At 36.9% G+C, this 17,679-nt stretch overlaps 1 protein-coding gene across 1 annotated transcript in view; it reads right to left on the bottom strand.

The window, feature by feature from the left end:
• LOC122397417 overlaps positions 1 to 17,679 on the bottom strand; it is a 303,877-nt gene that overhangs the window by 249 nt on the left and 285,949 nt on the right. The window lies entirely within an intron of this gene.

Genomic DNA, 17,679 nt, shown 5'->3' with positions numbered 1-17,679 from the left:
TTGTCCCAATTGCAAATTTTACTTCAATCACTAATAAAAAGAATTATTAAGTATATATTTACCCTTTATCTTCAAACCAGGGATTCCAACCCTAATCATTTTAAATATAGAAAATGTCAAGTGTCTTATATTTTTGTCCAAGTGCTGTGATTAACTCGTAATCGTTTTCTTTTCAAATCAACGTTCGTGTCTGCAAATTTTATTCCAATCACTACTAAAAAGAATCCCTAAGTATATTTTTACCCTTTATCATTAAACCAGGGATTCCAATCCTAATCATTTTAAATATAGAAAATGTCAAGTGTCTTATATTTTTGTCCAACTACTGTGGTTAACTCGAAATCGTTTTCTTTTCAAATCAACGTTCGTGTCTGCAAATTTTATTCCAATCACTACTAAAAAGAATCCCTAAGTATATTTTTACCCTTTATCATTAAACCAAGGATTCCAACCCTAATCATTTTAAATATAGAAAATGTCAAGTGTCTTATATTTTTGTCCAACTACTGTGGTTAACTCGAAATCGTTTTCTTTTCAAATCAACGTTCGTGTCTGCAAATTTTATTCCAATCACTACTAAAAAGAATCCCTAAGTATATTTTTACCCTTTATCATTAAACCAGGGATTCCAATCCTAATCATTTTAAATATAGAAAATGTCAAGTATCTTATATTTTTGTCCAACTACTGTGGTTAACTCGAAATCGTTTTCTTTTCAAATCAACGTTCGTGTCTGCAAATTTTATTCCAATCACTACTAAAAAGAATCCCTAAGTATATTTTTACCCTTTATCATTAAACCAGGGATTCCAATCCTAATCATTTTAAATATAGAAAATGTCAAGTGTCTTATATTTTTGTCCAAGTGCTGTGATTAACTCGTAATCGTTTTCTTTTCAAATGAACGTTCGTGTCTGCAAATTTTATTCCAATCACTAATAAAAAGAATTCCTAAGTATATTTTTACCCTTTATCATTAAACCAGGGATTCCAATCCTAATCATTTTAAATATAGAAAATGTCAAGTATCTTATATTTTTGTCCAACTACTGTGGTTAACTCGAAATCGTTTTCTTTTCAAATCAACGTTCGTGTCTGCAAATTTTATTCCAATCACTACTAAAAAGAATCCCTAAGTATATTTTTACCCTTTATCATTAAACCAGGGATTCCAATCCTAATCATTTTAAATATAGAAAATGTCAAGTATCTTATATTTTTGTCCAACTACTGTGGTTAACTCGAAATCGTTTTCTTTTCAAATCAACGTTCGTGTCTGCAAATTTTATTCCAATCACTAATAAAAAGAATTCCTAAGTATATTTTTACCCTTTATCATTAAACCAAGGATTCCAACCCTAATCATTTTAAATATAGAAAATGTCAAGTGTCTTATATTTTTGTCCAACTACTGTGGTTAACTCGAAATCGTTTTCTTTTCAAATCAACGTTCGTGTCTGCAAATTTTATTCCAATCACTACTAAAAAGAATCCCTAAGTATATTTTTACCCTTTATCATTAAACCAGGGATTCCAATCCTAATCATTTTAAATATAGAAAATGTCAAGTATCTTATATTTTTGTCCAAGTGCTGTAGCCAATTCGTAGTCGTTTTCCTTTCGATTCAGGGTTCGTGTCCGACTGCAGCCGGCTAACAGAGCAAACGAAACGAGTATCGTTGGGACGCATATAATGATATGACGTTAAAGAGTATTAACGGGGTTTATTTCGCCAGTTAGTTGTGGCTTTCCATTTCTGTTCCTAAATATACCCTATAAAGTGTTCCACGACCTGCGGCGCGTTAGTAATCGAACAAAGCACCGCATCCGCGTAAACGCTTTATCGAGCACCGCGGAGTATTTTGCATCCATTCGCGCATTTCATCGTAATTCGGTTCAATTATCATTTCATTATATCGAATTCAGAATCGCGTAGTCGGCATAGTTCCCTATCCGCGGTCGCAAAAACTGCCACGCTCGATCCACTAATTCAAAGTATAATACGTGGGACGTTACGCATAAGTTGGTACAGTTATTTCAGAATCTATCAGAGATTAAAAATTATTGACAGATTGATCGCGTACAGAGGCAACTACATATTTTTGTTTCTTTTTCTACGCTATTAGCATTTTAGTTTCAGTATATTTTTTATCTGAATACTTGGGAAAGGGGAATCGTAGACGAAACTAATAATTTAGTATACCAACTAATTGTAGAGAGAATGTCAGCGTTATCGTGTAGACGTATAAGGGAACGAGAAGTAACGATTCAATAACCCCGGACGCTGGTTGCTTGTACCGTATTAGCACTACTGATATGGCGGACGATGTATCGTCCGCAGAGTGACACTATTTTTCCATTATGTCTGCCTGCACACCGGATAGTGTAGCAAGCTTTTACGATTTCACTGGTTCGACTCTGTCCTAGCGTGTACTGCACCTCCAATATTCATCTGGATTGATTACCATAAGTATCCAGCGGTGGCCATTCCGATGATCACGCTGCGGAACAAAGGAGTTTGCCCATCCTTTCTACGTCTTGATCACTCTTACGTTCGTTTCGATTTACAAAATTTTACTCGTTAAAATTTGCAAGATTCACGAACTATTCGGGAGATCCACCCCAAGATACATTTTCGTACGTCCCGTACGTTTTAGGCAAATCTTGGCGAATGTTGTCACAATATAAAATTAAATTCGCTCTAAAGAATATCATAGAAACGTTTCACACAAATTGGCCCAATTTTTGTGGAACGTTTCCCCGCGGGCTGAAATTGAATAAAGCGAAAACTCGTCTCGGCCTCGGATTGCTTCGCCTTTTAGTATAACTTCATCCTTCCTTGGCTTGCAACCGGTTTCACCGAAATGACTTTTACTATCTATCGAATATCAGCAATATCGGGGGCTAGGTACACCGTGATGCATAAAGAATCCAGTTTATGGCGTCTGTTAGGACCCGACGATATCCGACACGTCCCATTTCCGCCACCCGACGTCTTTTCGGAGGTGGTGCCGCTTCCTGTTGCTACGGACGACCAACCGTATTCAAAAGTGAAGGCTAATCCGATCCTCTATAAACCGAATTGCTCGTCACTAGAAAATTTAGTCGCCTAGATAATACGAAAGGCGGAATTACACCCACTCGTATTTGTAAACTATTGGTTTGGCAAATGATCGATAGAAATTTCAGACACCCTTTGCACTCTAAATTATATGAAGTTATTCCTATTGTCATTTCTGTTATTGTTTATCTATGTTCTGTTATTTGTTCGTAAGTACACATATTTTGTCATAAATAACTGTTCACATACATAAAATCAAACACGAGTATATAGTTTGCAAATTTAATTTCCATGGTAAAAATCGTTAACGACAACTCGATTATCGTTCAATTTAATCCATTCATTGCCAAGCCTAAATTATATGAAGTTATTGTTTGTTTAAGTTCTGTTATTTATTCGTAAGTACACATATTTTGTCATAAATAACTGCTCACATGCATAAAATTAAATATAGTTTGCAAATTTAAAAGGCTTTATGTTATGAATACATTTAAAACGAGTATACCTGGCAGCGATGTGTTATTGTTTATCTAAATTCTGTCACTTCTTGATAAGTACACATATTCTGTCATAAATGTTCGTAACTGTTCATATGCATAAAATCAAACACGAGTATATAGTTTGCAAATTTAAAAGGCTTTATGTTATGAATACATTTAAAACGAGTATACCTGGCAGCGATGTATTGATTTGGCAACTAATGGCGGATTTTTTTAATAAAATAAAAGACAATTTTTTCATGGAACGAAATAACTTTATTTAGTAATGTATTGTCCAGTTTTAACAATAACCTTTTGCCATCTTTCAAGCAAAAAACTGAACCAAGTGTGATTTGATGTAATCATCGTTATTGAAATTTTTACCATTCAAGAAGTTTTGGAAAGAACGAAACAAATGATAATCTGACGGTGCAAGGTGCTATATGTGTGTAGCCTTCCATTGGCATAGTGGAACACAATACCTTTACGATTTACCAATTCTGATCGGTTTTATTGAATTGCATTATATTCAGTTTGGTTAGTTGTTGAATGTACGCGTCTGAGTTGATCGTTTGGTTGCGTAGTAAAAGTTCAAAAAACTACAAAATCTACAATGTTTTTTCTGAATGACAATTAAGGTACTAACTATCAGACAACAATATGGGTTTGACGTTTCAACTAAAATAATCTGTCAGTGAAATCCACAATTACATAGCTGCCAAAAATATAATGGTGACTCGCTGTAAATGAATAAAACTTGTCCAACCGTGTAACAGTACTTGAAAACCATAGTTCCAACCATGTTTCCAAGTAGTACTTCCATTTCAGTGTCAGACTTGAATCAAATTCATTATAATTTACTTTATTAAAAGATTTTACCGTAAAATAAATAAAATGTAGTCGAATTTGGTCGAATATGCCTACAACGAGTTCGATGCATAACAACAAGTGAAAATGTAATCATTAGTAACATCACAGGCTTATGATCACAACTGTTATTATTTCCCGAGAAATTAAAAAATTCTATGCATTGCTCGAAACTTGACGAATGTGAAATTTTAAGGAAACAAATTACAATCACCTTAATTCTATACGTAAATTATTCTTTATGCTAGTAATGCGTATCAAATTAAAAGCATTATTAATTATCATATAGATATCAATTTCTCAAGAAAGTAATTCATACGCGTAAATAGCATGTGTAATACAAAGCTATCATTTATGATGTATAGCAATACTCTGGAAATAAAATATATTTAGATAATACTCAGGAATGATAAAAATTTTGGCAGTTTACACTTACAAAATGATATAGGTATGTGTTGTCAGATTTTTTGTAATTTACTTTCACGACTTTACTTTCAATCTTACTTTGAATGCTTAAACCTAACGTGTGTATTTTATTTATTAAGAGGTTGATCGCCACGGTGGTCACCGGTGGCCGGCACTTTGAACTTACAATGTGTTGCAATATTATGTATAATGGAATACTTGTAAAATTGTAAATAACGCTAGTTTAATTTGGAATATTGTAAAATAACGCTTCAAATATCGAGCTTATTAACACATTGATTGCCACGGTGGTCACCGGTGACCGACACTTTGAACTTTCAACGCGTTGCAATATTATTTACAAGAACTCTAATACTTATAAAATTGTAAACAACGCTACTTTAATTTGGAATATTATAAAATAACAAATTTTTGTGTAAATTGAAAGAATTCGAATACCATCGCGAGCTATCGTGCAAGAATAAAAAATTGAACAAATAATACAACCAAACGTACAGAAAGTAATATTTACCCTCTGCATGAGGACTGTTAACCTAACGGTGGTATCTAACGGTCGAATAAATATGAAATCAGTTTCGTCGGTTTGTAATACCGAATCAGTATAAATATTACAAGCAAACAGATTAACGCGTCCATATAACAATGCAATATTTACGGGTACTCCCGTTGATATCGTCTTATGAATATTTCATTTCCGTTTCTGTCAAAAATCATAAGTCGATAATCGGCTCAACACCCATCACCGAACCAGCGGCTTATAATCATGGTAAACGGGGGTAGGCAGCTGCTCCGGAGCGAGTTCCTCCAAAGTTTCGGGCTTAATAAATGGGAAAAATAATACTTGGTCGGCGCGAGTTTGTTTCGTTATCCTAAGTATAGTATATCTGCTACACCTTTCGGTAGTTCGGGCAGACTAGTTGCGGCAGATGCGAGGAAAGAACATGAACAAGTAATATTAAGCGAGGAAACTGTGGCGCAGAAAGAGGCAAGGGTAAAGAATACGGGGGCTAGGAATAAGTAAGTAAGCGAGTGACTATGTAAGTAAGGAAGTAAGTCTGGTAAGTAAGTAAGTTAGGACAGAACGGAGGAGTGCCCAAGACGCTCGGTGCGCTAACGTCGGGGCCCGCAGTGTGTCTGCAGCAATTTGCAACTTTTAATAGTTAGTCCGGGTTGCGAAGTCGTCTGTCGGCCCACAGCCCGGCCTTTTATAGTTTATACAAGAGGCGAACCAAGTTTATATGTCGTAGTTTTCAACTGTTAATGCTCACGCGGCTCGTACCCACCGCTACCGTATGTCATATTTATGCTACCTGTCCCGCAAGGCGACCATGCTCGATGAACGAATGATCTCTTCTGCAAGAACACTACAAAGTTCACCGTTTTTACGCGTTGTTCCTTTGAAATAATCAAAAGGAAAATGTGTCAAGGAACGATATCCCACCAAAGAAAAATAAATTGTTTCGTAACTAAGAAACTATGAAAACAAAATACACTAACTTCGGGGATACAAGTCCTAGTCTTTCGAGCTGAATTCTTCGACGTTAACTCTACGACTACCACGGCTGTTGAAAACACCTTTAAACTATACAGTACATATGCATCTGAAAAACTCAAATCTTTGGCTAAACTATTAATGGTCATAAAATGTATTGGATTTTTGTGTTCCTCTCGTCAAGATCTGAAATTTAAAAAAAAAAACGAAATCGATCCGACAACTTCGAAATTCTAAACTTTAAAGTCATTTTTTTCCAAAATGGCTGGCCTTAAACGTTTAGTATTTTACAGATTACATTTGGACATCAGCCCCTACAACTCTGCCAAAGGTTCAAATCCCAGGTTGGTAGGTCATGGCCTCCCCTTATGAGTATTCTTATTAAGTGTACATTTTTATGATGTGAAATCTTTCAGGCTCTCTATATACCTCGTTTACTTAATTCAGATACTATTGCTAGCATTAGCACTGCTGCTAATAGATACTCTGTATCTATTTTTATAATATATCATTTGTAACTTTGCAATTTATGAACCAACAATTTTTGTAAATGAATGGGTTCTTTGCCCGTAAATAAATAAATATTGTGCTTGGAATATTATTTTGAAGAATTTTAATCATTTTTCGCACTTCTGGCCGGAAATTTTAGGTACTTTAAAGCGACGCTGAAGAAGGTACTCTTTCTGTAGACTAGAGTTCTATTTTCTTTTTAAAAAAATGCAAGTTTCTTAATTTCGACGCACTGCATACATACGTATTTACGTTTCAGAAATTTAAAAACAGGAAAAAAATGAGATCTTAGACTAGAATAGTCCCTTAGGGGGGGGGGAACCAATTACTTATTTTTCAATAATTTCAATCATTTCTCGTGCTTATTAAAAATTCTAAAACTGGAAATAGTACTTTAAAACGAGGCTTAACACTTTGACTGCCACGTCACCCATATGTGGATGACAGAACTTTTAACAGTGAAACTAAAACAATTAATTCTCAAGTTGAAATGTTAAAGAAAATAAATTTTAATAGGCTTCGTAAATTTTAATAAGGTTACGAAAGTAACTACTAAGACAACTTTTAAGTTGTAGAATTTACAATTGTCTAAAATCAAAGTTTTGGTCTCGTTGACAATTTTAGGATTTTAGACTGGCAGTCAACGTGTTAAGGGGGTGTTCTAGTCTAGAGTTCCATTTTCTTTTAAAAAAAAAAGCAAGTTTCTTAATTTCGACGCACTGCATACATACGTATTTACGTTTCAGAAATTTAAAAAGAGGAAAAAATGAGATCTTAGACTAGAATACTCCGTTAGGGGGGGAACCAATTACTTATTTTTCAATAATTTCAATCATTTCTCGTGCTTATTATAAATTCTAAAATTGGAAATAGTACTGTAAAAGGAGTCTTAACACTTTGAATGGGGACCAATTACATATTGCAGACGGGCCGAGCAACTGACCGCGGGCATCGGCAGGAAGTCGGGCAGAAATTGCAAGCTGGTGCACTTTTGACCTTAACTGGCCGGTCGCCTGTCGGTCAGATATTTATTGTCCTATTATCGTGATTGATGCGGGCACGGCCGGGCCACCGGCTACTATCTTATATAAGTACATTTAATGGCGTAAGGTCGTTTCGGACTTTCACATGATGAAGGGAAGCCGCTTCTTCCGTTGTCGTCCGACATTACGGTCCGTTGCAGCCACCCCTGCGCCCGGGGGTTGCTTGTACGTTTCCTAACTTATACCTTCTTATTTTCCAACCACATGGCGCCATTAGTCGTCGCGGCACCAACGACGTTTCTCGCCTGCTGCGGTAATAAGTCACGAAAAATAGTATCGTAAGGAATTTACGCGGTACACGGTTGCTTTCGCGGCCGTTCGCGTCGCGAGCCTTTACTAAACGCCGTGACGATCCCTCCTAACGATTCATAAATTACGATCGGGTCTGTCGATGCCTCGGGGTCGCTCGAGAGAAGAAAAACTCTCGAACGAGCAGGGTGGAACGTCGATTATCGGAAATAATAGTGAAACTGAGCGGTTGCACATTGGAAAGCGGCACCAGCTTCTTCCTGTTATACGCCGACTGTTATAATATCCGCAAATAGAATCTTCAGTATGAGAAAAACGACGTTGCTATTTTTTTTTTTTTTATAACGCAAAATTACACAAAAAATCTGTAAAGCAGATTTGAAACCAAAATTTTGTTATTGTTTGGTGGAGCAAATAAAGTTTCTCGGTGCCTAAGAAGTTCGAGTCGCAGATGGTGGCGGCTATGAATGGTGGTTTCTTTAAAAATGACTTTATACGCGTTAAAGACTCCGGTAGAAGTCGATGTACTATTAATGCTTGCTCCTTCGCACTCCTTTGGTTCTTCTTCGACGAGGATCGTTTAAGCAGCCAGTGTGCGCGCACACGTGTGTGAGTTTACCCGGGTTTCGGTTGATCTAACTTTTTGAACAAGAACGGAAAGTTGCCGGGCGCACGCCACCGAGAGGTAAATGGATTGATCAATGTATAAATAGTGGAATAGAGGGAACGTTGACGTAAGGAAATACTTTTTCTGTATGCGTTTCAGCGCGTGGTTAACTGTGCCGAGGTTGGACAATCGATTGTAATTCTGTGAAACTATATAGACTGGTTTAAAAATTGACCAACGAACTGTTAGCAGAGACAGAGGAGCGGCGAAAGGAAAAGAAAAGGTTAATAAAGTTCTCGGGCTAACCTCTCTGCTCACAATCTTTCAACTTAAATTACTGTACGCCTGAAAGTCTGTCAGTTTGAAAGGAAGAGTTTGAAAACTGCTAATAAATTCTGTTTCCCAATCTCAGTTTGCGCTTCCTGAATATAAAAAATTCATTCGATTAATCGTTGGTCTTCTGCTCGGTCCAACTTCTTCAAACTGCCGATCACAATATTATTGAATCTCTGGTATAAGATGTTTTACCATTATAGTTTCATTTCAATCTGAATATGTTCGACAGAGTTATTCTATGGACATTAATGTTTTAACTATATATATTTCAGACAAACTAGAAATTTGACTATCCAGTAAACCCAATTTTGTCTTAAATATTAAAATAATACCAAGTTTGCGATCAGTAATTTCTATGTACGCTATTTTATCAAAAATCGTTTTATTATGTCGTTATATTAAATCGATTTTTAATAAATTTGTTCGACGCTCTACAGTAATTTTATTTAATACTTTTTTTTTAGGTATCCATGAACTCTACTGTATTTTCAGGTCGGTATGACGGTTAGATTGGACCACGAAAGTCCATAAGATGTAAGGTTTACTCGTATACCTCGTTTGTGATAGTAGATCTATGCTTCTACTTACGTGTAACTTCTCTGTCGGGGACCACAGGAGTCCCACAACCAGCTACCAGTTCTCTCACCATCGCACTCCACACTATATACTATGTGTCTACGAGAAGAAGTCCACTTCACTTTAAAATCGCGTTGTTTGGCCACCGATCACACATATTGTCCTCATTAGCTAACATGGTCACATCTACGAAAAGAAGTCCACTTCACTTTAAAGTCTCACTGTTTGCCCACCGATCACACGCATTGTTCTTATTGGCTGGCACGGTCATGTTTACATAGTACTATACAGTACCCTTGCCTCTGTGCCGTCTCGCGTGACATCTTCTCGTAGACGCACAGTACGTACTTATGACGTAGTTAGATCTCCAAGCGAGGGCCTTGGTCCCACCTCTGCGCCGTAAGTGTAGAGGGGACAGTTTGTCTACGCTTGCGCCGATCGGGAAAGTAGAGGAACCTAACTCGTGAGCAGGGATCCCCACTCCACTATAAAAGCGACTATAACCTACCAGGTCACGAGCACGTAAATATATAAGAATACTAATATCAATCCATAGTTACATTTTCTCTTTATCCCCTTCAAACTTCATTGCGTGTTACATTGTGACACAACATAGGAAAGGTGTTACTGACATTTAGGTATACCGCAATAAGAGTAAACACCAGTGTTTATGATCGTTTGTTCCTCTGCTTGTGTTACGATACAGGATAATTGCGTTTACACATTGTATAAAATTTAATTGTGTTCTTTTCACTGCGTTCATATGTGAGAGAATTATTTTATTCGCAGTAGCAAAGAAAACCAATTAATATTGCTTTAATCACTCTTAAAATGAACATCACAGCAGATATACACAACGATATCGTCTTTTATACAAATCTTTCACGCTTCATTGACTCAAAGGGGAATCCCTCTAGTTGAGATGTATGGAAACGTTCAACTTACAAATCCCATCGTTCATTTTAAGAATCATTACTGTATAAACGTCTGCTGATGTCGAATTTGTTTTCCACTCTACGAGAAATGAATATGATAACACCTAGAGTGATGTTCATTTTAAGAATTATTACTGTATAAACGTCTGCTGATGTCGAATTTCGTTTCCATTCTAGGAGAAATGAATGAATTCTAATAAACATATTCACTGTAACTGTCAAAACGAAATATTAGTTTCATTTTGAAATTAAGTAACGTGTTTCACGTATGGGGGAGGCTGTATTGTGCGTTCTTTAGGTTTTTCACTCTACGAAGCGAAATTCGGGGGTTTATCGGGAAGCGTGAAAAAGACTGGACAGACAACTCGGGGATTTGGTTCCATAAGATAATGGAAGCTCGCGATACGAGAAAGTTTGAGAACCTGCATTATAGTCCTTTCGCGTACAGCGGTTGGTGGAGGTGGTGATTGTATCCGCTGCAGTGGTGTGCGGTCCTCGTCGTAGAACCGAGAGGAATACTACGCCGTGCCGCACTAGCCTATGATATATGATTATGCCGTACACCCTCCGTTCATATCTTATTATGTATTACTACCACCGTACACATCCGCATTCCCATCCGACCGGGCCTATATATCCTGAACACCGAAGTGGCTTCGGTTTGTTCTTTCCCGCAGATCGCGCCGGTTTATCAACCTGCACTCCGGCTAAGAAATTCACGGCGTATTCTATAGCTCGCACGTCGACCATGGGGCTAAGTGTTGGGGAGATCCGCTCCTGCAATTTTCGATCTCAACGTACCGGAAGAATTTACACTCGAAGATATAACGCCATACGTCACCTCGAGCCCCCTCTTCCCCTCCCTCATGCCACGAATATTAGTATTTTCTTTTTACGAAACCTAAGATGGCGCCACTTTTATGTATACTGTATTTCTTATTTATCCAATTTACACTCGAAGATATAACTTCATACGTCACCTAAAATCCTCTCACCACATGCTTTGAATATTAGTGCTTTTTTTCTACGAAACTTAAGATGGTGTAATTTTTATATATACTGTATTTCTTATGTATCTAATTTACACTCGAAGATATAACTTCATACGTCACCTAAAATCCTCTCACCACATGCTTTGAATATTAGTGCTTTTTTTCTACGAAACTTAAGATGGTGTAATTTTTATATATACTGTATTTCTTATGTATCTAATTTACACTCGAAGATATAACGTCATACATCACCTAAAATCCCCTCTCCACATGCTTTGAATATTAGTGCTTTTTTTCTACGAAACTTAAGATGGTGTAATTTTTATGTATACTGTATTTCTTATTTATCTAATTTACACTAAAAGATATAACGCCATACGTCACCTAAAACTCCCCCTCATGCTTTTAATATTACTGCTTTCTTTCTACGAAACTTAAGATGGTTACTATGTATACTACGGTATAGTGTGTTAAAAAAATTTTGAAATTATGACCTTAAAATTAGGAACACCAATAAGACGTAAGAAAATTAAAATTAGAACTTCGAGAAGATCGTATCTAAGACATCTGAATAACAGTTCGTCCGCAACGCTGCACGCTATGATCTCAAAAAATTATGTACTTTTCGGGGCAGTTCTAGAATGCTGATCTCGATCAACGCACGCAACCACCATCGAGATTTTCAGTGATAATAAAGAAAGTTTGTTATTATTATATAGTAGCCATAACTTTTTTAGGTCGACAAGTTTCGAATATTTGAAGGTTGCTTTTTTAATGGATTTGTATACTTATTTGCATGGCATTGTAACTTCGAGAACTACGTAAGCATGCGATATCAATTTTCCAAGCAATTTATTAGCGGTACGTATGCTTTTGTCGATATTTTCGAGATCCCGAAGACACGTGGGTTGCAGGATACTCTCTGGTGATCCTGGGATTTCGAAGGTTCGTACACAGCAACATAATTTCAGCATCCTAACTTGACCCGAGTCTCGAGTTCCTAGCTGCACGTCCATTCCGCGAAACCTCTACATCAAATTTGATTTATACACAGCCGGAACTGAATATGCCAGCTTCAATAATTGCGTATTGAGGAAGTAGTGTTCAAGAGTAAACTGCTAAACGCGGTCGAATTTAAATTTCAAAATTATTTAACCGTAATCCGGTTCCTGACTAGTTATGTCTGTTTGTAAATTAAGTGTACAATTTCCATGTGCTTTAAGAGCACTTCGAGTATCATACATTTTCTGTAGTTTATTCCTGTGCTTGGCGTGCCACATTCTGCCATAAATGGCAACGAATTCTGGATGCCCGGTAAATTCGTATAAAATTTTGCACAGGTTTATTAATACGCGAAAATTTTATAACGAGCCGTATTTCAGCAGTGTATATAATTAATTTTGTAGAAACACGTGACAAAATATTATCCACATCGAATAATGACGTTCGATGGCTTCCATCTTAAATCAAATTAATAGTGAGCGTTGTGTGCAGTGTACTTTGCAATTAAACCTTGCAGGACGTTTTACTGTGCGACATAATCAACGTAACAGTTTTATTATGCCCTGGGGATCGTAGGAAAAGAGGCAAAAGTAACTTCAATGGAGCTTCGTATCTCTTAAGCGTGTCGCAATACGGTTATCAACTATCTGGGTTTAGAATTATGCACTCTAGTGTATATTTTCTCTGATTTGTATACTGTATTTGTATATTGTACACTGATATTGTACACTGATGTCTTATTCGTATAATAATAAATAAATAATGCCTTGTAAAACCGAGGGTTTAGATAAATTTATATATAAACGGCAGAGAGTTGCAGTCGATACAAAAGTTTACTCTGAACATCCAGCAGCTTCAAAGAACAGTCTCAAGGATAGGATTAAGACTTTGTTCGATTCGATTGAAAGCAATATCGAAGAAACTAGAAACGGCACTTTGCTGGACAAACTACATCGCCAATTTCCTGGACATTAAGTTTCTCTGAATTGTTTCTACCCGCTGTTATGCTACTTGTTTTGCGTAGGAATCAGCTTTTTCATTTCAAAGTGTACCAAGTATGCTTATGTGCCTGTTAGGTTCCCTGGACCTTGTACAATCTCATGTTTGTTTTTGCGTTAATGTTATTTATGCCTAACAAGGAGGGGGGTTTACTCACTGGTAGAGCTTGAAAAACTGGAAACAATCTTTATTTAATGAAATATTACTTGACTTCTGATAATTAATCTTTTTTTTTTTCAATTTACTTTTTGATCATACGTTTCCATATGATGTTCTATTTTTGACTGATGTAAAGTACGTTTTTTTAAACAACGAATTTAATGTTTACTTTGAACATACGAAATACTCGAGACGTAAAAATTGTAGGGACCTCGTGCGTACAAATTTCATCGATGCGAATCGTGTGACTTCCCCGATAGAGTTGAATTCAAAACCTCGTATCTGTAAAAATACAGCTTTTATTTGATGCAGGTGGTGCCTAAAATTTGTATGTTTCAAGTGCTTTCGTTTAGGTTCACGCATTTTGCATATTGAGAGCAGACGTTAAATTCTTTTAAAAAATTTATATATTTTAAGGTCAGTCAAAAATGGAACACTATGTTGAGGCGTACGATTAAAAAGTAAATTGAAAAAACAAAATCCTGCAAAAAATTCTTCGAACAGAATTCGAATTCAAGTATTGTAACAACTTTGCTACGTTCACAAATATTGGTGCAGAGGAATTTTACGTTTTATTTTTCCACTTTTAACCAATAATTTTAAAAAAATCACATTTATATCGTATCAGTTTTTTTCTTTGTCGATACGTAAAAGAAACAATGGACAGTGGATTTTTTCCACTTTTTATAGTGGACAGAGAATGTTAATAAAAGTATGTGTACCAAATTTCATTATATACGGTTGAAAGTTTTTTCAGTTATCATGTATACCAGCGTACGGTGCACACAGTTACGTGGTTTGGAATAACGCCATTTTCACCGTTACAAATAAATATAGACATTTAAAAAAAATTGTTTCCAAAAGTTCTAGAAATGATTTATACATGGAAAACAGATTATGTTGGTCGAACTCGCACATTTTCTGTAAAAATTTCGTAAAAATACCGTTCATTTTGGGCCCATCAAGATCTCATCAAGTGCGATCTCTTAAGTAAAATAACTTCAACATGAACTTTTAAACTTCTATTTTACTAACGATTCTTTAAGGAAACTGATTGTGACTTTCTTAAAAGATTAAAGTTGTCATTTTGAATTAAAACTGGTAAAATAAAAATTTATTTATTATTTTTATGTCATGAATGTAGTTATAAGGTTTAAGAAATAGAGTTTCAAAGAATATGGATACTTCTTGATTAAAGTAAGACAAGGAAAAATTTTAAAATAAATGGTGGAATACAATACAGTGGACGAAATTAAAAAGAAATTAAATAAAATGACATCTTAACAAACAAAAAAACTCCTTTGTTTTTTTTGTAAACAGTTATATTTACCGTAGACTCCCACAAGGTTCGTGGAGCCGTTTTATTTAATAAATAGAAAGTCCAATACTATTTACAACACTTTGAATTTATTTACACATATATACATGTGTGTTAACAGTTTACGTTTCAATGTTCTTGATTCGATTCTAACTTGGCCAATGTTCTTGGTTCGATTTTAATTTGTAACGGTTCTTGTGGTGTTCTAACTTGGTCAATGTTATGTCCCGCGATTTTATATTTCAAAATAGATGGAGAATCTGTGTAGCCAATCAAACCCCTGCACATCCCTCGTGGGCCAGTCCTCAGGCATTAAAAATCCCACCCACTGAGGGTGATACAGGGATGGTCCCAAAGTACGCTGCTTAAGGGTTTAATAGTACGTAAATTTGCTTTGTACCATAAGGTACTTGCCAAATTGCTAATCAAGTAACTTAAACTAATATTAAACTAAATGAGATGTCCGCTAATAAATGTTGGAATTCCCAACATTTACAATACTGGAAACTCGCGAGTATGCGTACATCGTCGCTTCCCAGTAACAACACTGTGGTGCTGATGAGGTTTCCGGCTTATAGCCAACAAAAATTGTCGCTATGCATAACGAAATGTTAATTTCTTTTATTTCTGCCCTTGTGTGACTCTGAAAACCATAGTATACTACACGACTGAACACATCTTAATGCGTCTTACGTCTCGACTGTCCGCTGGAGGTTGTTTCCAAAAAGCTACGACCGTTAAAACAGATAGGTCTTTGTTTAGGTGGCTGGATGAGAAAGAAGATCCCGGTCAGGCGTTTAGAATGTTCCGGGGGACAAGCAGCCACTTGAAGCGGAGCGGCATTCCATAGGATGGGTGCTTTCGAAGAGAGGCTCGTACCAAAAGCATGCCCCAGCTTTCTTGCTCGAGAGCTTAGCGCGCAAATACGTGCTTTCTGTGAGGAATGCGTGGCGCATCGCTCGTCGTCGCGTTACTGTCTCAACTATGACCAAACTCTGTTTAACGCGGGTCACCGACGGTTTAACGCTAAAAATTCACCCGAAGAAAGAAACGTGACGTTTCTCGCTCGCGTACGCTTACTTTTTACCCGCTTTGCAGAGAGCCCAAGCCTTTTGACGGCCGTCCCGTTTGAACCCTTTGAGGCGAACGAGCTTACTATTGCGCATTTCCTTTTCAATTAAACTCTGCGGAAACTATGTCGAGTCCCCGACGCTCGAACGCACCGTTACTTTCTCGCATTTGACAGTATTTGTTTCGTTTCGAACGGGGATGGGTCCTCTCCTCGCGAAACATCATCGCGACGGAGACAAATTCTTTGGACTACCGTTGTTTACGCGAAGTATTACGTTTAAAAAAATAAACAATTCGTTCCCTCTCCCCCCCCCCCCCCTTAGCAAGGAATTAATGACGATTTTCCATCGCCTTTTCCTTTTCCGTTGTTTCGCGTATTTCAACCGTACCGCGATATATCCTCGCGTTCCGATCGGCAAAGCGATTGAAGAACGATTTACATAAACCAGTTTCTTCACTTGTGATATACTTTTTAGGTCAACTCCATTTCGGCTGCATCATTTTCCGTAGTACATTGTGCCAAATAGAATATTCAAATTTCGCAATTGGTTCTTCCTACCACCCCCCTCGCACCGCCGGCAACCTCGAATTTTGTTCTTCGCCATAAAATTTCATTCTCATTTTCGCAATTCGCCAGGAGAAAATTTTTAATTTTTTACGCGAAAACCTACAAGCTCCGTTCCATAAAGGATTCCGCAACAATATGGAATTTTAAATCGCCCACGCGCGCGAATGAATATCTTATGACTGGCAAAAGTTAACCGCACGAATTAAAAAGGGAACAATTAATTTCGTATTTCATCTCACGGTGCGCGCGTACATTTTTTACTCCTCGCGATTCGTACCTGATTTTCCGTAGTCTTTTCTGCAAGAGCCCCTTTGTATATTTTAATTTGGAATTGTGCTTTTCGTGAAATTGCTGGCGCAAATGCACGTTCGGTGATCGTACGATGGTCTATCGATGTTTTGTAATCTTTTCGCGTTCGAATTTTGTTGCGTCGCGACGCAATATAAGATTTAGAATAGGCACAACCACTTACTCGCCCCTTTATTGGGCATTTTTCGTCGCCTGGGCAAGTGTCATCCTTAAGGCCAGACGTCGGCTAGGTGGTTGGAGGCGCCGCTCGACCACCCATATTTCTATTATGTTTACATTCACCATGGCGCCCTCTTAATCGACTTTCCTTTTCCAAAACAGACTTGTTTGTTGATAAGTGTTTGACTCGAGCTTGTAAGGCTCGATCAAAAACGAATCTAATCCCAAAATGAAATGTACCGCGCGTAGGTATAACAACTGGACGTGAAACATTAAAGCTGTTTTTCTCGAAACTACATTTTTCGGCACTGCGTATGTGATAACAGAAAAACTATTCAAGATATCAATAGGAAATTTATACAGTATCTTTAAAACTAGTCTCCTTATAGCATGAACTAGGATAATTGCGATATCTGCAATACTTTTTCTTTTATTAACAAAAAGGCAGCCGAATATATGAAAATATTCAGTATTTTTTCGTAAAATAGCTGCCATTTAGCCATTTTTTGTTCTTTTAAAAA

This window comes from Colletes gigas, unplaced genomic scaffold (genome assembly GCF_013123115.1).
Source record: "Colletes gigas isolate AHSC1104 unplaced genomic scaffold, ASM1312311v1 Colletes_gigas_Sc00009, whole genome shotgun sequence".
Lineage (NCBI taxonomy): Eukaryota > Metazoa > Arthropoda > Insecta > Hymenoptera > Colletidae > Colletes > Colletes gigas.
The sequence above is the reverse complement of the archived record's forward strand: the minus strand, read 5'-3'. Positions and strand labels throughout refer to the sequence as shown.